Genomic DNA, 22,010 nt, shown 5'->3' with positions numbered 1-22,010 from the left:
GGGACATTCATATTTTAGAAGTAGTTGTCTAAAATTCAAATTTAACTGGGCCTTCTGTATCTCTGTTTGGTAAATCTAGCAGCCCTACATTACGAAGTGTTCCATGATCTGGACTCATTCTCTTACCTTCCTCCTCATTCCTTTTGCTCAGACTGCTAAGTCCTTTTCACTGCTTTCGAACAAACTGAGGATATTCTAGCCATAGGGCCTTTGAGCTTGCTTTCCCTGGACCTATAAAACTCTTCTCCAAATACCTCGTTTTCCATTTCATTTAGTTTTCTACCCAAATGACAGGTATTCACAGGGGCCTTTTCTGATCAACCAATCTAAAACAGCTCTTGTAATTCACCATCCTCAGTTCTCATTTGTCTTCTTAGCTCTTATCACAAATGGGCACATACTATGTTTCATCTATATCTATCAATAAAGTAGAAGGAGGAACATTACTTCTTGACACATCTGTATGCAAAGGGACTAGACTAGCTAATAATAAGAAGTTATCAGGAAGTTATCAGTCACCCATCCATCCATCCATCCATCCATCCGTTTGTTTATTCTTCAGCATTTTTCCTTTCAAAGGTTCTAGATCTCAAATCACATGTACGGACACTGTCAGTGTATAAGTGGTGTATTTTTAGAAGGCAAATGGAAAAAGAGAAGCAAGGGTGTGGTGAAGTTAACAGAGACAAGTTGACAGACAGAAATAGATGTGTGTCTGTAGACTAATAATAGCAGGATAAATTGGATGGAAGCATGGTTGCTGCATTTGTGTCCATGAGTGACAAGCCCACCCACCCAACTGGAGTTCAGGAGAAAGGTTAAGTTAAGAGACAGTATTTGGGACTCATCTGCCTAGGGGTGATAGTTAAAACTGATGTATCTTGAGTTCCTGTCAGCAGCTGCTCCTACACACTTGGGAACTCACCATTAACATTTAAACTGACTGTCAAGTCCATAATTTTGTCCTCTCTCTTCCATCAATTGCCTTCTTCCTTTTAAAATGTTGAAGTCCTCCCTATCCACTGGCACACATACCATTGTCTATACAGTTCTCCAGTATTTTCCATTTTCAAAATGATTTCACTTTATTATCCAGCCTTACTCCATCTTATTTATTTTCTTCTTCACTTCTCTACTTCCTTCCTGAAGTTATCTCACTTCAGCCATCTTCAGTGGGAGAACTAATTGTGATCTCTGATTAAAACCACTCTTCTTCATTTCTGGTTAGCCCCCTCTCTGTCTCTGTTTAATAACCTGCTTAGTGGTTTCCATGGAGTAGAATTTTGCTAGAGCTGATCTTTTGTTTCTTTTAAAATATTTAGATTTTGTACCTGCTTGAAAAAGTTTGAACCTGAGAGAATTTAAGGAAGCTGAAAAATAATTTATTTATAGAAACTTATAAAGAATCAGCAAAGATACAAATAAGTGTGAAGATGGACACAAATTAACCTTTTAATAAATATGTTTTGATTCTTAACTATTAAAAAATTAAGGTTATATATAACTGCATACCTATTGAATTTATAGTCTGAAACATGAAACAAAAAAACTTGGGAGTTTGAAGAGGGATGATGAAAAGGTAAGAAGTAGGTTCTAAGTTAATAAAAAACAATTAAAGGCAGATATGGAGAATTAAAAGAAAAGGAAAAATGGCCATTCTGGAAAGGTGAGAATAATTAGAGAAATGTAACAGACATAAAAGTTCTGTCAGTCTTATTGTAGGGGTGTGCTGTTACCAAAGCAATACAGTTTTAAATTAAAAGAAAAAATTACATAGAAAACATAATCACCAAATCTTTAAAAATATTAATGATATAAAATATTAATTTCATTCATGTGAGAAAAAGTAAAAGATTTTCAAATGGCATAATGTGAAATATCAGTTATATAATTGCATAGATCACTAGGTAAATGATTTTGATGTGTACACAAGAATAAACACCAGGAAAAGCAGCTCATGCTTTATGATAGACTTAGTAGAGCTCACATGGTTAGTATCACTTAGGCCTGATCTGGTAATTTGATGGAGGTTTCAAAAGTAAGTAATTTAATATATAATATGTTTCTATTATATAATTATATAGCTATATATTACATCACATTGTTGAAGCATAATTATATGCTAAAAATATCCTACATAATTTATATCTGTTAGTGCCTATAAAGTCTATAAAATGTGTTTGTCATTATTTATCACTTCATCAATTAGGAAAATGGGATTAAGAAATATTAAGCAACTTCCATATCACATAGTGGGTATTCAAACAAGATCTTAGCTGATACTCTATTGCAGTAGATTGCCTCCCTCTATATGTGAATCAAAATGAGGACATAATTTACATGGATTAATTGTCTTTATATCTCAAAGCATTGCCTGTGATTACACTTCAAAAGCCACCGTAGGTGACTGGTTTTATTGGGCTAAAATGTGTGAATTTAGGGATCAGCAATTAAGATACAAATATTGTTAATGTGATAACACACTGTTATCTTTGTCTATCAAATTTCCTAGCCCAAAGTAAACTATCAGATCAATATTTAACAGTGACAAGAAGGAAGAAGGAAGAAGGAAGTTGAAAGGAAAGGTCTGGAGTGTTGGCCCTACCTGGAAAGCAAAGCTCAGAAAGGACTCCCTCCTGCCAGGGTTCTAGGTGTGGCTGGGGGATGAGGAGGAGGAGGGGAATTGAAATTAGCTAAGGGAACAGGCACGAAAATTGGAAAGGAAGTGTGAATCCATCAAAACCAAATTTCTTGAATTTCTTACAGTACCTTGAATTTGGTGCTTTATACTAGGACACTAAGCCAAAATTCATCCTGGTATATATACTAGCACACTTCATTGATTCGAACGTGCTTATGTTTTCACATTTTAAACTCTTTGAAATCAGGATGTGTATTACACTTTGTATGGTAAGAGAGCATTGCATTATACTTAAATTGGGAGCATTTTTACTTCTTAGTCGTAGTGTATCTTACAACTTGATGGCCCCTTAGATTTAATGGACAGTAAGTAATGTTCATCTGAGAATCAAAAGAAACATGTGTGAGTCTATTCTTAGGTCTTGCACTGATGCTCAGCATAACTTCCAGTGCAAATCCTACTCTGATTTAAATTTTCTTAGTCTTTAATTACAAGACTAATATCTTATAAGTGTGCCTGCCATTCAAGCTCCTTATCTGTTCCTTTCCTCTATGAAGATGGTATGATGTTAATTGAGAAAAAGAGTTAAAATATTCCATTTATATGAGCAGTATATATAAAAGCTATGAAATCTTCATGGCATTTAAAATAGAATTTTAAAAATCTCATTGGATTCAAGATACTTTTAAATGAATTTTCAAATTTTGTTAGATGTTTGATTTTCAAAGACTGCTGTACTCAAAAGAGATATTTTAACTAAGTAGCTGGTTTGAGATGTAAGGACCGAGTTAAATCTAAAAGTCTTCGTTCCAATAAATGGAGTGCTGGTTAAAATCTGAAAGCAAAAGCTCTGTGCTGTATGTTTCTAGCTGGATTCTCAGTTTTTGTTTTGTTTTTTAATAAGGCATAGTTTCCCATGCAGTAACATATGGTTTCAATATTTGAGCATTCTCAGCCATTTTCCCCATATGTTTATTGTAATCAACTAACCACACATATCCAAATTCTGCCCTTCAGTGAGCAGAGAGAACGCTCACTGGGGTCGAGGGAAACAAGCCCATTTCATGCAGCAACCTATGGTCCTCAAACCAGGTTTCTGTCACTATTTGCACAATAATGAATGGTACAGATGAATGATTATTAATACATTTTAGAAGTGACTCTGATTGCAGAAAGTCTTTTGCTCTGAGAATCTCTGAGAACTGTGTGACAAAAGAGTTGTTGAAAGACAGGAAAGCTGTGTGCGAAGATGGGAGTGCACTGAGTTGGGGGATGGGGAGCCTCAAAATCATTTGTAATGTGGCATGTCATAGTTATCCAAACCATTATTCACTCATCTTATTCATTCCTCAGTTTAGCTGCATCTAGGCACTGAGTATACATTGTCCTCATGAAGTGCCTGTTTTGGAGACATAATGCTGACAATAAACAAGACAGCTAATAAATAAACCAGGAAGTTTATATAAGTGCAATAAAGATGATAAAACTAGATAACGTTATTTAGAGTGATGGGGATTTTATTTTGCTAGGGGGCCTGTGGATCTGAGACCACAATGATGAGAAGGAGCCAGCCATATGAAATCTGCAGTGGAAGAAAGAATGTACTAGTCTAGAGGAAGGCCCTAAGGCTTGGACCACCCTCTGGTTCTGGAGACAGGTGGGATCAGAAGTACAGGCAGAGACCAGATGATGCAGTTAAGATAGAACATGTTAAGTTTTGTGAACAATAGGCTAAGCTCAAAACTGGTGAGTTTTGATAAAAAGAGTGAAGCAAACTGATTTACTTACACATTTATATTTAAATATCCCATTAGATTTGCTTTGCCAAACAAATACCCACAACAATGATAGCTATTTAGAATAGCAGGGGAAAATACAGAGAATTCCACTATTTTGTGGGAATGAAAATTATGACACTGTCAGGGAAATTTCAAGGCATTAAAAATCTGGGACATGATTTTGGTTTTCTGGGATTTAATTGCTCAGGATAAGGTCCTTCATTACTTACATACAACCTAAGAAGTCTTCCTGTGAGCTTTAAAGGGAAAAATAAGACATAGAATCATCCTCATATGAACCTCACACAATTAACATAAACACACTTAAAACTATGGTAAGTACTAGGAAAATTTAAATGAAAGGTGTTGTGATAAATTTTTCTTTGACAGGTAAAGGTTTTTGAAAATAGAAAAAATGATGCCTTTGGAAATCATAAAGTCAGTTCCAAAATTGAAGTTTGGCTGATGCATATACACTAAATCTTCCGCCAACCCTGTGCAATTTCAATTCGGATCAATCTTTTTCACTTTAAATGTGATATAGTGACATTTATGCGTCAATATTAAGGGTATATAATTCTTTGAAGGAAGCTTAAGTTTCAAAATAGCGAAAGGAAATTTTTGACATATAAGAATGCAGTTATCCAGCATCTCATCTTCCCACTTTTATTCTCTAAGGTGATGATGAAAATAAAATCACAGAAAATAAAACTAAGTGTTTGGAAACATTTAACAAATGTTTGCAGATAGATTTATTTCCAAATATCAACTGTGTATTTTCAGGTTTTAAGGTCCTTACTAAGTAAGTTCCCTGGCACTTTCAAATAGTTATGTATGTTTAGTGACATATAGAGATTTATATTAAACCAGGATTGCTTCGATACAGAAACCTATATCCTGATACATGTAGGATGGTTGAACTTTGTCCAGAGATTTTGGGAGGGCATTGATTTTGTAACTTAATTTGTAGATGAATACGGGAGTTACCTATTCACTGGCTGCATTAGTAAGATAGGCTAGTTTACGCTGTGGTAACACAACCCCAAATTTCCATGGCTCAAAACAAGTTAATTTCTCCCTTAATGCTCCATGTGATTGGCAGGAAGATTTTGCTTTTTATAAGTCACTTGGAAATCTGGGTTGATGAAGTTGCCTTGATTCATTTTTCTTTTTCTTCTGTCTTTTTATTGAGATAAAAATCACGTAACATGAAATCCACTGTGGCTTTTAGTATATTTGCACTGTTTATCATCACCACTGTCTAATCACTACCACCCCTAAAAGATAGGCTGTATCTGTTAACAGTGCCTCCTAGTTCCTGCTCCTCTTACCACCAGGCAAACATTAATCTGCTTTCTGTCCCTGTGGAGTTGTCTATTCTGGACATTTCATATAAGTAGAATCATACAAAGGGTAGTCTTTTGTGACTGGCTTCTTTCCTTTAGCATAATATTTTAAAATTTCTTCGACATTGTAACATGTAACTTCATTCCTTTTAATTGCCAAATAATATTTCATTGTATGGATATACCACATTTGTTTATTCATTAATCAGTTGATGGACGTTTGGATTGGTTCCATTTTGGGATATTATGAATACCCCGATGATAAACATTTGTATACAGGTTTTTGTGTGAACACATTTTCAATTCTCTTGTGTTTATACCTAAAGGTGGAATAGCTGTGACATGGTATCTCTATTTTTAACCTTCTGAGAAAGTACTAAACTGTTTTTAACACCTGCATTATTTTATATTCCCACCAGCAATATACAATTCCAAGTTTTCTACATCCTTGCCCACGCTCATTATATTTTCTCTACTTTTTGATGGACATCCCTGTGGTGTGAAGTGATATCTTACTGTGGTTCTGATTTAACATTTCTCTAATGATCTATGATGTCAAGCATCTTATATGTTTATTTGCCATTTGTATATCTTTATTAGACAAATATCTATTCAAGTCCTTTGCTCATCCTGTAATTGGGTTATTTCATTTTTGTTATAAATTATTTTTATATTCTGGTACTAGATGCTTATCAGATATATGATTTGCAAATTTTTTAAATCAATTCTGTGGTTGTCTGTTTTATTGATAGTGTCTTCTGAAACACAGTGTTTTTGTGTTTAGATAATTCCAATTTATCTATTTTTTCATTTGTTGCTTTTGCTTTTGGTGTCGTATCTAAGAAATCTTTGACAAATCCAAGATCATGTGAATTTACACCTATGAATTCTTCTAAGATTTTTATGGTATTCACTCTCACATTTTTGTATGTTATCCTTTCTGAGTTAATTTTGATGTATCGTGTGAGGAGTCCAAACTCATTCTTTTACATGTGGATATCCAAGTTTCCCAAAACTATTTTTTGAAAATATTATGATCCCCTCCACTGAATACTCTTGGTTAAACTTTTGTCAAAAATCAACTGACCATAGATAAATAGATTTATTTCTCAATTCTCAGGCTTTTTTTCCCTTGATCCTTACATCTTGCCTTGTGCCAGTAAGACATTGTATTGATTATTATAGCTTTGTAGTAAGTTTTAAAATAGGGAAATGCAAGTACTCCAACTTTACTCTTCTTTTTCAAGATTGTTGTTATCTGGAGTCCCTTACATTTTATTATAAACTTTAGAATGAGTTTGTCTTTTGATAGGTATTGCATTAAATCTATGCACCAACTGGGGACTATTGCCATCTTAATGACATTAAGTCTTCTAATCCATTGACAAAGGATATCTTTCCATTTATTTAAATCTTCTTTAAATTATTTAAATATGTCTTCTAGTTTTCAGCATTCAAGCTTTGCACGTCTTTGGTTAATTTTTTTCCTAAATATATTATTCCTTTTGCTGCTATTGAAAATAAAATTATTTTCTTAATTTCATTTTCATACTGTTCATGGCAAACATATAGAAATACAATTGTATTTTTATATATTAATATTGTACCCTGTACCTTTCCTGAACTCATTTATGAGTTCTGATTATGTGTGTATTCTTTAGTGTTTACATATATAAGATCATGCCATCTGCAAATAGGTAGTTTTACTTCTTCCTTTCCAATCTGGATGATTTTATTTCTTTTTCTTGCCTAAATGCCCTGGCTAGAAATCCTATACAGTGTTCAGTCAAAAATAAAAAGATATTCTTGCCTGTATCCTGATCTTAGAAAGTTTTCAGTCTCTCAGCATTAAGTATGATGTTAACTGGATTTTTTCAGAGATGTCCTCTATCAGGTTGAGGATGTTTCCTTCCATTCCTAGTTTGTTGAGTATTTTAATTAAGAAAGTTGAATTTTGTCAAATGCTTTTTCTGTGTCTATTCAGATGATCATGTGATTTTTTTTCTTTATTAGTATGATGTATGACATTGATTGATCTTAATACGCTCAACAAATCATGCATTCTTGGAATACATCCCACTTGGTAATGGTATATCATCCTTTTTATATACTGCTGAATTCCATTTGTTAATATTTTATCTATATTCATAAAAATGTTGAGTTGTAATTTTCTTTTCTTGTGATGTCTTTGTCTGACTTCAGAATTAGCGTAACACTGGCCTCATAGAATGAATTAAAAACATTCCTTTCCTTTCTATTTTTTGTAGAAATTTGAAAAGGATTGGTATCAATTCTTTTTAGTCATTCAGTATAATACACCAGTGATGCCATCTGGCCCTGGGCTTTTCTTTGTTAGAAGTTTTAAATTACTTCTTAGATTACTAACTCAGTCTCTTTGCATGTAATTGGTCTATCCAGATTTTCTTTTTCTTCTTGAATCAGTTTTGGTAGATTGTGTGTTTCTAAGAATTTGTACATTTCATCCAGATAACCTAATTTGTTGAAATACAATTATTCATAGTATCCTCTCATAGTTCTTATTATTTCTGTAAAGTGAGAAGTAATATCATCACTGTAATTCCTGTGTTTAGTAGTCTTCTCTCTTTTTTCTTCATCAGAGTATTTATGTTTATCTATTTGTTTTTATTGATTTCTCTTAATTCCCTATTTCAGTTATTTCTGCTGAAGTCTTTATTTCCTTCCTTCTTGTGTTGTATTTAGTTTTCTTTTCCATTTTCCTTAAGATGGAAGATCTATTTATAATTGTTCTCCTTTATTGAAATAGGCATTTAGATCTAGATCTAGATCTAGATTATTTTTCTGTAGGACTGCTTTTGCTGTATCTCACACGTTTTGCTACCTTCATTCACCTCAAGTATTTTCCAACTTCTCTTGTGTTTCTTTACTCATTTGTTATTTAGGAGCAAATGTTTTTTAATTTCCACTTATCTGTGAATTTTCCAGTTTCCCTTCTGTTATTGATTTCTAGTTTCATTCCACTGTGATTGTAGAACACAGTTTTATAATTTCCATCATCTTAAATTTATTGAAGTTTGTTTTGTGGCCTAACACATGGTCAGTCTTGGAGAATGTTTCATGTGCTTTTGAGAAGGATGGGAATTTGGCTCTTATTAGGTAGACTGTTTTATGGATGTCTATTTCTCTATTAGGTTAAGTCTATTTGACTTGTACTGTTAGGTCTGCTAGGTGTATAGTATGCAGTCTATTTGGTTTATACTGTTGTTCAAGTCCTCTTTTTGATTATTGATCTGTCTAGTTCTAGCTTTTATTGAAAGTTGGATTTGAAATGTCCAGCTGTTACTATTGATCTACTTTCCATTCAAATCTCAGTTTTTTGCTTCTTCATATATTTTGGGGTTCTGTTGCTAGGTCATATATATTTGTAATGGATACATCTTCTTAATGGATTGACCCTTATATCATTATAGAATGTCTCTATTAACAATTTTTGTCCTAAAGTTTATTTTGTCTCTTTTTGGTTACTGTTTATATGGAATATCTTTTTCCATCCTTTTACTTTCAGCTTATTTTATTGTACCATTTTAATTTCCTTGTCACATCTTTTACTATATATTTTCACTTATTTTCTTTTTGTTGCCCTGGTGATAACAATGAATATTTTAATTTATTACAGTCTATTTCAGATTAACAATAACTTGATTTCAGTAGTATACAAAAACTTTGCTCCTATATGGCCACATTCTCCTCTCATTTTTAAGCTGTTATTGTCACAGGTTATCTATTTGTATATTTTTGTGCCCAAGAACACAGATATACAATTGCTTACCTATGAAGTTTTGTATTAAATCAAACAGGAAAAAAGTCTTTAAAAACAAAAATATATTGTTATATGTTTTATATTTACCAGTGTTGTTTTCTTTATAAGCGTTTTTTATTTCTTCATGTGGAGTCAAGTTATTATCTACTGTCCTATTATTTAAACCTGAAAAACTCCTCATAGGGCAAATATGTCAGCAACAAACTCAACTTCGTTTATCTGAGAATGTCTAAATTGCTGTTAATTTTGAAAGAAGTTTTGCTGGATGTAGAATATTGGTTGACCATTTTTTTCTCCCTCTTAGCACTTTGATATGTCACTCCACTGCCTTCAGACCTCTATGATTTTTGATGAGAAGTTAGCTTTTAATCTTACTGAGGATTCCATGTATGTAGTGTCACATCTATTTGCTGCTTTCAAGATTCTCTTTTATTTTATTTTTTTTCATCTGTCATCAGTTTGCTTAGGATATGTCTAGGTAGGGATATCTTTGAATGTATACTGCTTTGAATTTGTTAAATTTCTTGGATGTGTAGACTAATGTTATTCACCCAATTTGGGAAGATACAGCCATTATGTTTTCAAATTCTCTATCTCCTTTCTATCTCCCCCCTTTTCTAAGACTTGCATTATGTGCTTTTTGTTATGCTTAATGGTGTCTCACAGATCTGTTAGACTCAGTTCATTTTTAAAAAATTCATCTTTCTCCCTGTTTCTCAAAATGCATAATTGCAACTGATCTATCTTCAAGTTCACTGATTTTTCCTTCTGCTGACTTGAATCTGTTTCTGAGGTCCTCTAGTGAATTCTTCATTTCAATTGTTACACTTTTTAACACTAGAAAGAAAAGAAAAAATATATATATTCATTTTTAATATTCTTTAGTTGCTGAGATGTCATTCTTATACTTTAATTCTTTAGACATGATTTCCTTAAGATCTTTGAATATATTTAAAGTAGCCTATTCAAAGTCCTTGTGTAATAATTCTAATATTTAGGCTTCCTCAGAAGTTTTTACTTCTTGCCTTTTCCTGTTATGGGCCACACTTGCCTGTTTCTTTCCATGTCTCTTAATTTTGTTGTTGTTGTTGAAAACTGAATTTTTAATATTATTATGTGGAAATTTTGGAAATGTTATATGCCTGCGATTTTTTTTAATTGCTTGTAGTACGGTTACTCTATACAGAGAATATTTTTGAAATAAGACCTCAGATTTTCCCCTAAGCTCTCAAAGCTCCTTCTAGCTAACATAGAAGTTATATAGAGTAAATTATTTCTAGTTATTACTTTTCTTTCAAAAGTGGCTAGATAAGGTTTAGAGGTTTTATGCCTCTGAGAAACCCATTTCTGAAGACGTTCAACTTGAGGACAAGGACTCATTAAGAGGTAGAAAACAATTAAAACATAAATATTAACATGGAATGAGCTATTGGTACCCTATATAAGATGTATCATGGTTAAACATGCACTCTTAAACAAAGCTTATTATTTTGACCCATCCAGACAATACCAAGTGAAGTTTAAAAATAGGTATCATGATACAGTGAACAGAGGTATAGGAAAGGTGCAGCTAGTTTTCTCAGCTCTGGTGTTGCCTAGTTAGAGGAGTTTGTTCTTTTGAACTCAATTTCCTTATTTGAGTAATGGACCCTGTTGGATCGTTTCTAATATTCTATAATATAAATCCACAAATTCCTAAATTACCCAGTGTGCTTTATTTGCCAAATTATGTGACTTACTAAAACAAGGTTCTCATGCCTCTTTTTTTTTTCTCTCATGCCTACATTTCTAACTCTGATGATCAATTAAAGCTGCCTATTTTGTAAGTTTCCCTCTAAATATATTTATCATGTCCCCTTCCCATATATATGGCATGTCTTATTCTTCTCACTGTGATGGTTCAGCAATGAAGGAGGATCACTCTTAAATGATAAGAAGGTTTAAATGATCAACCTAGTAGTTATCAGGGATACTAAAAAGCCTATTATACAATAGATGTCTTTAAAGTGGGCAAAGCAGCAAAATCTGTGAAGCTGATATCTGGAGCCCTTGCAAGACCCTGTCCAAACCCATTACTACCAGCCTGCATCCTCTTTATTTTGTCTCTATATCCTGTGAAGGTAATTTGTCAAGGTGTTATTTGAGTAAAAGGATAAAAATGAAGATGGTATCTACTCTGATTTCTCTGTCAAATGTTACTGGAGGCAGGAAAACACATTCTCATATGTCTCTACCTCCATTCCAGCAGGTTACATCTTTACTTATCTTCCTAGCTCCATCCCCTGCTGTCTGGATCTGGTAGATTAAGAGAGCAAAACATGGGTACAGGCTATAAAATGGTGGAGTAATTGAGTCAAAATTTTTTAATTTAGTCTTCTTTTCTCTCCCATCATCATGGCTTATGATCGTAAGACCTTACTTCATAAACTAGTGAAGACCATGAGAAGCTGGTAAATGTCCCATTTCTATAGATTTTCAGAAGGTAGAATTCCAAATTAATTTTTAATTTTCCTTTATTTTTGTGTGTTTCATCCCTTAACATGGAAATGGAAAGAGAGCTCTACCCTATATTCCATAAGAAAAACAATTCATGGGAACATCAGTTCTACAAAGGTGCCAACCATCATTTTCGTGATCTCTTCAATGAATGTTCTTTCCACTAACGCTGATAGTTCAATGTTCTGCTGTCACAAAGCAGCATAAATAATCATGATGATGATTCTACTGAGAAATCCCCCAGAGTACAAGAGTAAAACCTAGTTATTTTAGCAAAACTTTCTGGGTAACACACATGCCCTGAGCATATAGTTGGTAAACTAATCAGAATCTGTACTTTTCTTTCCAAATATTTAAAATGCTCATGAGTTGTGTATTTACTTTTTTAAAGAAATTTCTGTATTGGTGAAATAAAAAAAAAACAATAGCAACCTAGAACACCTCGTAATTCATTATGTAAAACATTTTCATTAAAATGTTATGATGGTTTCTGTGTAATAAGAGTCCATGTGCAAGTCCAACCACCCCTGCATCATGGCTCCAACATGAAGCGCTGAAGTGACATCTTTAATATTTGACCTAAGGACAAGGGCAAGGCATATGAAAAGTGTCATCTCTTAACATACATTCAGTATATTTTTGTAGGCTAAGTTACTTGTACAGATAACTTACTGCCATGTATTAAGTTCATTTTATTTTTTATTTTTTAACAGAAAATCTTGAGGGTCAATTAGTTTCCAGAGTCTATATAAATTCTTGTTACTGATGGATGTGGCTATACCCATGACATAAGACTTGAGAGGGCTTTTGAAAAAGTTCATGGAGTTGGCAAAACCTCTGCCCCACGATTGAACTAAATCAAAAGTTGATGTGCTCCTATGCGCTAGTAATGATAGCAAGGGCTTAGTGTGAGCCTTTCAAAATGGACATAAGTGTTAATCCTGTAGACAGGGCGAAAAGCCTGCAGAACTCTTTTTAGTACATAGTGTGGTGCTTTGTACACAATGGACATTAACTGAATATTGTGGTTGACTACAAAAGAAATTGAGGTATAGAAAAATACTGCTAGGCAAACAATTTTTTAAAATTTCCTTAGCCACTAAGAAACAAACAAAAATCTCCATCTCCCTTGCTATGCTAGTTTTTATAATAGTGCTTTCATATTTTTTAAAGATAGAATCCCATTAAAAATCTGTATTTGAGGAGCAAAGAAAGGAAAAAAACCATGCAAAATTCCTAGAATACAAATAACTAAAGTAGTTCGCGGAAAGTGTAGTATTCAGACAAGATGGCTGGGTGAGAAGAGGGCAAGGGTTGGAATATTTTTCGAGAATGATAAAGTCCTTTTTAGTGTCAACTTATGTCAAGGTCAAGTCAGAGAATGACTGAAAGTTATCCATGTGCAGCACTGGAGGCAAGAATTTTGATAGAGGGATAGAAGTGACAAGAGAGAAGAGAAAGAGGACTCAGTATATGTGGAATGTCAGCAAGTTGAAGGAATTGATTCTCAGTGGTTTCTATTTTCCCTGCAGAAGGGAAAAAAGGCTATTTCCTGGGAGTGAGGGATTGGGGTTAGGGTAAATGTTTTGGAGAGATGGGACTGAGTTTGAAATCATTGCTTTGAAGAATTGGTGAGAGAGCTCACCAGGCAGCCCAGTGGACCTCATTGTGGTTGCAGACCATGACCACAGAGGGTCATAAATGTTTTGGTGGAAAACCAGGAACTGATGTGAATTTTCCTCTTATACTCTGGGTTTCTTTGGAAGATAAGGACTGTATCTTAGGTTTCCAATGTCAGCAGATAACATAATGCCTGAATTCTCTATGATGATCTACAATTATTTACTGTATAATGGATTGCTGACCTATGTCATAAGATGTCCACAGCAACTGTTGACTCATTCATGAACATTAACAGGTAAATAAGCTTCCTTGTTTTCAGACTTTGCCAACTGTGTCCCCAAACTCTCACATGGTAGTTCTCTCTTCTAATCTCTCTTTCTCTGTGCTCAGGATTTTCCCAGTCAAGTGATGATGATCATAGAGTACTAATCACCCACCAAATTTAGAAATTGCCAAATCTTTTCAACGGAGATTCTCGGTATCATGACTATATTAGGGAAAAACTCAAAAAAAGAGAACAGCCTACTTGTATAATGAAATGTTTTTCTTCATTCTCATTTCCAAACTTTTTAACATCATAACAATATACTATTTCTTACTGGTAAGCAATTAGATTCAGTTTCAATTCATAAAATCAGTGTCTTTAGATCTAGATTTAGTGTTAGAACTCTGTAATTGGTGTTAACCAAATGGAAGAGCATCCTGTTTCCTTTGTACCATAAAACTCTAGAGTTAATTCACAGCGAAAACTTGAATCAAAACTCTAAACTGGTTCAGTGAAAGACATCCAATGATCAAGAATGTTGTCTCTCATTGTCTCTGTTTTCTTAATGCTTTGTGATGACTTTTGTTCCCATGTGTATGGTTAAAAGTAAGCAATGATGATTATAAAAAAGAAAGAAAGAGTCTGGGCTTGTATTCTACATAGACTAGTATAAAGGGATCAACTTAAATGCATGATGGCCAGTCTCAGCCATGTCATAGGACAGCTGGAACAAGGTGTATTTCACATCAATTCAAAATAATTTCTGTGCTTTTCCATTCAGTTTAGCTATTTAAAGAAGCGGACAGACTGGGACTAGGGAAGACCACACAGCAGATGGCTTTTAAAATGAGACTATATGGGATGTATAAGAACATCAGGCCTTCGTTCTAAATTGTGCAGACACTAGCCTTTACTTAAAAAGTATGCCAGAAAAAAATTGCCCTATCACAGCTATGGTTTAAGATCTTTAATGCTTCTCTATGATTAGGGGTAAAATGGCTTTAGTTTTTTTTTTTTTTTTAATAAATTCTGTTTTTTTCTGTGAAGATCACCCCTTCCTAAGCGGCACCAACTTCAAATATTCTGCTGGCAGTGTCTGCACAAGAGGCTGCTAGGCTTCAGTCTGCACAGGCTCTGGGATTCTACAGGGTCTAGAATCCTATGGTGCATGTCTATTCATTTCAAATAGTTTTCAAAAATAGAAAAAAACCACGAGAGGATGAATGCTTAATATTAAATGAAAGGGATCTCGTGCTGCAAAGCACACATTCTAGCTCTGTTGTGGAGAATCATAATTTTGAGGTTGAAATTTATATTCTTAATGTAATTTCAAAGTGGAACATAGCTTTTAAAACAGTAAAACAATAAAGGTGGCCATGCATAGCCTACAGATATCGCTGTGCTGATAATGCCTGCACCGAAGGTGTCAGAGTTCTCCATGCACAGGTTACTTTTAAAGCCAGTCAGGATACCAAGACAAGTATTAAAACACTTGAACCATACTCTGAGAAAATAAGGAGCAAGCGAGAAAGGTACCTGTGAGTTTTGCATCAACACCTCTAATATTGAGACTTAAATTCTCATTTTGTTTCTACCTAGGTTCTCCAGGCACTCTGTAATATTAATTACATCTTACAATTCAAGGATATCATTAAGAATATATGAAATCCACATTTATATTATTTTTAATTTGCATTTGTTCTTATATATCTTTAAGGCTTGAATGATAAGAAAAGGTAAAAAATCAAAGAGTCAGACAAAGATTTCCTTATGAATCACAATGATGAACATGGAATATATACTTAGTACTACCCTGAACCCATTTAATAGAATTTGGTGCTTATAACTCATTGTGTTTTACTTTCCAACCTGTAAGATACAAGGCCATTAGTGGATTTCTAGTTTCAAAAGAGGCATCTTTAGTTAGAAAATGCGAATGCAAATTTTAGTAACCAGTTCTCCAGCAAAATACTTGCCCTACAAGTGAGAAGTGGTTTTGGAAATTAATTACATCAACTTGCATTTTCCTTACTTGGGTAATTATTTTCAAATGCATTAATTTCCAGTTTAGGTTATTAAGTATATGACAAATCTGAATATCCATTTTGCATTTTATCTCATGTTTTAACATTTTTATCCAACTTCACAAAGAGACAAATGTAGAATACTTTTGTTTTAGGATCAATGACACCATATTGATGAATGAAAATGACATTGCACCTTATTATTATCATTAATAAAACCATTCCTTTAGTGGGAAACTTCTATCATTTTTTTTAAAAAGCTCAAGGTTTTCATTACCAGTGTAAGTCATATGTTCCTTTCAGGAAACAACAAATACATTTTTAAAAAAAGAAAGAAAGAAAAAAAGAAAGAGAAATAGTTTACACTGTAACTTTTATCATTGTCTTTTGCCTCCCCTCCCCCTTGGCAAAAATAACAAAATTATTTGAACTTGCTGGAGTTTGCTGTGATTAATTGCCTTTCTGGAGTGTGTGCCGCACTTCATTTTATGATTAAGATTTCTGACTCAAGGAATTGTCAGCAAAAGACAACATATCAAAGTTTAAACATCAGTCATAAAACAGTACAGGAGATAGGCTGTGACTACTTAGAACCAAGAGCATTTTATTGAAAAAGGCTTGTTTTCTTTGGCAGCCTTCCATGACCTCCTACTGTTGACAAAACTAGCAGCCTGTCCCGTTTGAAGTGTAACTGCGCAGAAGCCGCCGCTTCAGAGCACTTACACGATTGATCTCTAAATTAATATTTTCATCGGACGCACTCACAATATACCTTGCATAATCTTTAAATTCTAGGAAAATGCTAGAAGGGTGTGCTGCAAGTCATAGTCTGAAGTCAGGGTGGAGATTTATGACTCTCTCAAGTCGACATTTGCGACTGACCTGCAGCACACCAGGGCTGCTATTTCCCTTTCCTGATTCATGATAAGTGCAGCTGCCTCCAAATAAGCCCCCCGAGCCCATTAATGCTCAGTCCATTCCCTTATGGCAAATACGCTCATCTCCAGTCTCACTTTTGAATGTTCAGCTGTGATGAAGTTGAATAGAAAATCCGGTCGCCTTTGCTTACTTGAAACCCTCTGCCAAGTGCCTTGCTACCCAAGGGTGGGTGCCCAGAAGTCCATTTCACCTCTGGCTCTAATTAAGGTGATGCTTTCTGGTAGAGTTTACTCACAAAATAAATCGCAAAATCGTTTTCCCCCTGCAAACTGGGTTTTAAGGTCCTGGACTCCGACGCCTTCCGGTTTTTCGCTGCCAGCACCGTAGCTAATTAACAAAATTGCATAAAGATTGATATGAAGGTAAATATTAAAGGCACAAAAGGGAAGGGAAAGCAAATTATTTCAAATGTCAGAAAAGCCAAGACATTCATCTTCCCTGCCGTCATTTGTTTTTCATTAATAAAATATACATTGTTTTCCGCTCGGAAAAGTTATTAGTGGCAACACAGCCTGCGTGAAGCTTTGTCTCTTCCGAAATGAGGTCTTTGTTTAGACCTCGGTGATGGAGGTTTTGTGCCATTGTCTAATCTGTCAGATTAGATGAGCAAGTGTATTTAGGGGTGCAAAGATGTGCAGCCACACCTGCTGTGCAAAGCTGTGAATTCACAACTCTTCTGACTATTAAAATGTGTTATGCTGGGAGCTCTTTTGTTGTAATGGAACTGTTGGTGGTTGCGTGTTTGAAGTGGCGCAAGTGTCAGGCCTTATTACAATCATAATAATCACTCCAAAAATAACCGCATATTTTGACCATTTAATGTTAATGTGCAGCAAATTAAAGGCTAAGCACCTAATAGATTTGGAGATGTTAAATTGATTTTTGCACTCACATTTTTCTGAGCAAAAACAAAAGTCCATTAATGCAATAATATTCACGGTCCAGAAAAAACTATTGTCATCTGAAGAAGAGTTCTGACATAATACAGGGAGCAAACAAAGGATACGCAACAAAATATGAAGCCAGTGTTGTGACAATAAAATTATTGTCAGGAGAATGATGTTAAATGTGACCCTTAAAGAATGCTAATTATCATTTCTTTATTTGTGGGTGTTTGTGCTTTTCATATGAGCATGCCATGATATTTTATTCCCTCAGCTAAATATTGGATTATGCTTAAGCAGAGGTAATGCTTTCTATTTATCCTTAATTATAAGGCTAGTTTTTTGCAGGTTCTATTATTTTACTGAGCTAAAAATGTAGCTATATTTAATAATCTTTTATAATAAGACAAAACAAAATAACATTAACTGCCTCATTTATTAAATTACCATGCAGTTTCTTAAACCTACTTTTCTACCTAATTTGTATCTTGATGTCACTTTTTTTTCCCCTCCTTTGGCATATTGGTGTTCTTTAAAGAAGTGAAGTGTCTGAGAAATCTATAGGCATTTCTTTGGTATAAGTTAGCCGGGTGTTGACTGAAGAATAAGAAAATATTTTTTTAATAGTCTGAAAGAAAATTAAAAAGGAGATGGAAAAAAAGAGAAGAACAAAATGCGAAGCCAAAAGAGGCTGTATTGTCACTTTTATAACACTAAGCAGCTTGTGGCAGGTTTAATAGACCCTAATCTAGAGAGGCCTTTTTAGAGACCTTAGACCTGTATGGCCTCATTAATTCAAATGGTACGTGACAGTTCAGAGGTGTCCTAAACCAGCCATTACCTGCATAAACAGGCTGGGATGCCAGCGTGGCACGTACACTGTCCTCAGATCAGAATTTGTCATCCTCAATAGCTCTGATTGGAGAAAACCTCTAAAATATAAGCATTTTTTTTCTCCATAAGTACTAATGAAACCTGATCACGAGGTAGCATTCATTCCCTTTCAAAACTGACGTTAAAATATTTTTAATACAAACCTAGACGAAGGTAATGCAAACTTAACAGAGAAAAAAATACTGGTTTAAGATAATTGAAAGATATTGGCCTCCTTCAACTCTCCCAAAATTGTCATTTTATGGAGACGCGGGCATACAATTAGGTTGTTCTCATTTGACAATCATCACCACACTGAGACCTGGATTTCGTATATGTAACATCTGGATTGTCCTGCAGATGTAGCAGGGTGACAGCTTCACACTTTCCTTGAAAAGAGGCGTCCACACACTGACAGTTACTTATCATTCAGAAAAAGGAAAAAAAAAAAAAAAAGAAATGGAAGAAAGAATTTCCTCATGACTCTTAATTTAGGCTAATCTATGTAAAATTCATTATCTAATAACAACCCGCACCAGAACAGTTTTCTGGCACAACTGGAAATTGCAGCTGGTCCACATTATAACAAGAAATATTTTACCTTGTGATAGAAAAGGGAAAAAAGCTTTACTGAAGGCCAGACTTTATCTAATAAAGGAAATTCAGAGTAATTGAAGATTTGATTTAATTTAATTAACTTTGTAATAATCTTGAATTGCTTCTTTTTTAAGCCTTATATAAATGTCCAGTAAAGTCATTGAATGTGAAAATGCTAAAATAACATGTAAACCTAGCATTTTGATTAAATCAGTGGCAAACTAATTTCTAGACATCACTTGTCAAAAGAAAGAAGTCTTCTTGATAACAGGATTGTTCACCTTAAAGCTTTGTGAAGTAATAAAACATGTAAATATGTGAAAATTAATACAGACATATGTACTTTTCGTATTTAAGCCGAAAATTTCTACAAACCTTTAATGCTTACCTTTACGCTTAGTCTTCCTAACATCACTGGTGTTTTAATCTTTTACGTTTTCCTTAGACCCCTGTGCTCTTGTTTTCCAAGCCCATTTTGTTCTGGATAGGCAAAATACGAACACTGCTCAAAACTTTCCTGCACAGATGACATTTTAAAAAAGGCAGATATACAAAGGTTGGTTTCCATTTCCTGAAATTAATAAAAGTCACTCTATGCGATGGCTCTTTAGGAGAGAAAATACATTATTTTATGGAAGATGTTTAAAAAAATGGTATGCAGACTTCTCTTGCTCTGCAGTATATCCAGTCCAGCTAAAAGAAGATTCAATACTCTGACTTACATTTTTACGTGCTGGATTAGTCTTTATATTTGTTTTGATAGAAAAGCAGGCAACAGCCTATTTCATGGACAATAAATTCAAGATAGTAATGATGAGATAGTATTGCCTCAGCTAAGTGCACCCAGATTGGAGGGTCGCATATTTGACCTCGATCTAGTATGGCCCTTAATGAATCTGTATACTTGATTAGAGTTACTGTCTTTTTATGGCTCAAAATAGCTTTGCATGGAAAACTAGCTCATGTTAAGTCGAGTTGGGAGAATCATTTTGCTTCCGACTCATCTCTAAAACTTTTCGAAAGACTTTCAAGTGCTTGCTTTAAAATACTACCCTCCCAGAAAGCTGCCCTCCCACTTTCGACTCTGGTTTTTTCACAGTCTTCATCAAATAGGGAAAAAAATCCTTCTCTGCCACCTTGTAATGATATGAAAAATTCTTTTTTTCAAATAATCAGTATAATTACTGAGATTTGGTTTAAAGCCCTCGTCTTGCAGTTATTTCAGAAATTTTCAGGTCTTCCGTACCTATCCCATTTCATAGAACAGAATTGAAGAAAGGATGCTGGCATGTCATGTTGAGACATTTGTGTAACAGGGAAAAGAAATCAACAGGAAGGATTAGAACCCGGACCTATTACATGCCTTTTGTTCTATTTTGTGTGTGCTTTGTTTCCTTTATTCCTTTATTTTTATTAGTATTCTGTCAGCTTCAGAATCATTGGGATATTTATAGGATCCGGTCACAGATATCACCATTAACATTCCAGTTTGCATGCAACGCACCTTCTTTATTGTGCAAAGGTCTTTTCCAGTCTCCCTGCTTCCACAGTGCAGCGCCTCCTTATCTGTGCTTCCAACTCCATCTATCTGTCTCTCTGCTTCTCTCACTGCATCGCTCACTCTTAATTCGGGGAAGTGATTTCTTACTTCTTGTCACTCTCCTTCTTTCTCCCACTCACTCTCAATCCATCAGAGCCGTTTCCTGATTCCGTAACTCCTCTGGACTCCTGTATCTCCGTCCCTCTTTCAGAAATACGATCAAGATTCTTTTTTTCCTCTTTTTTTTTTTTAAATGCAGTTTTCTGAAAGCCTTCTTTTCCTTTATTATCCTTTTCTACCTTTTAGGAGTTGAAGAGTAGACAAAATTAGGCAGTAAAATACTAATTTCACATCAATATGTATACTCCTGAAGAAATAAATATGTTCTAAAAGTTTCTGTTAAGTATGAAATGGTGGGCTTCCATAGTGTTACTCATTAAGAAATGTAGTGAAAATTTTAAATCAAGAATTTTTAAAGATGCAACATTTAGCTCTTAGGTGTGAAGTACTATCTCTAATAACAACAGAAAATGAGAATACAGATAGACAGGTTGTTCATATTTCCGAATGTGTTACCTAGTGCTGGGCTGAGGTCTGAATCCTCAAAGAGCAAACGTGGTGGGATTTCAGGTTTGTAGTATACCACATCAGATGCTTGCATTGCTTTTGTATTACTGCTCCTCCACATTCTAAAATGTGTTGGCCACCTTTCTTTTCAATATATGATCTTGATTAGGTGTATTTTCCCGAAAATTACAGTACCAGAATAGTTAAGTCATTCTAACAATACCAGAAGTTTCAAGCAGAATTCAATAGTTACAAGGATTTTAAAAATAGCATTAATATTTTCCTAAGCCCTTCACAATGAGTACTGTATATAGGTCAGTTTTCCCTAAGTTTTAAAGGTAAAACAAAAATGCAACTTAAGAAAAGACTACTGCATCTACTTGAGAACTTCTCTCACTTGAGTTATAAACAAGGTAAATTTTCAGTCACATGCCACCAAAAGTAAGCATCACAAACATGACCATTTTAATATATACTTTAATTCTGTATAATTCCAATTTTGAATGGGAATTCTTTAGTAACTCTATCAAATGAACACTGCCTCAAAAAAAAAAAAAAAAAAAAAGCACAGCTCTATTGGCATAGAGAGCTCTGAATGCTAATGCAAGTGAAAAAAGCTAGGAGAAACCAACAAACTT

The 22,010-nt window shown here is 34.3% G+C and overlaps 1 long non-coding RNA gene across 1 annotated transcript in view; it reads right to left on the bottom strand.

The window, feature by feature from the left end:
• LOC135321064 (uncharacterized) overlaps positions 1-19,866 on the bottom strand; it is a 37,061-nt gene extending 17,195 nt beyond the window's left edge. Inside the window, exon 1 of the long non-coding RNA XR_010380486.1 lies at positions 19,654-19,866. This is a non-coding gene — a long non-coding RNA (uncharacterized LOC135321064). The remainder of the gene's footprint in view (positions 1-19,653) is intronic.
• Positions 19,867-22,010: the final 2,144 nt, after the last annotated feature.

The sequence above is a fragment of the Camelus dromedarius genome, chromosome 3 (genome assembly GCF_036321535.1).
Source record: "Camelus dromedarius isolate mCamDro1 chromosome 3, mCamDro1.pat, whole genome shotgun sequence".
NCBI classification, from domain to species: domain Eukaryota; kingdom Metazoa; phylum Chordata; class Mammalia; order Artiodactyla; family Camelidae; genus Camelus; species Camelus dromedarius.
The sequence above is the reverse complement of the archived record's forward strand: the minus strand, read 5'-3'. Positions and strand labels throughout refer to the sequence as shown.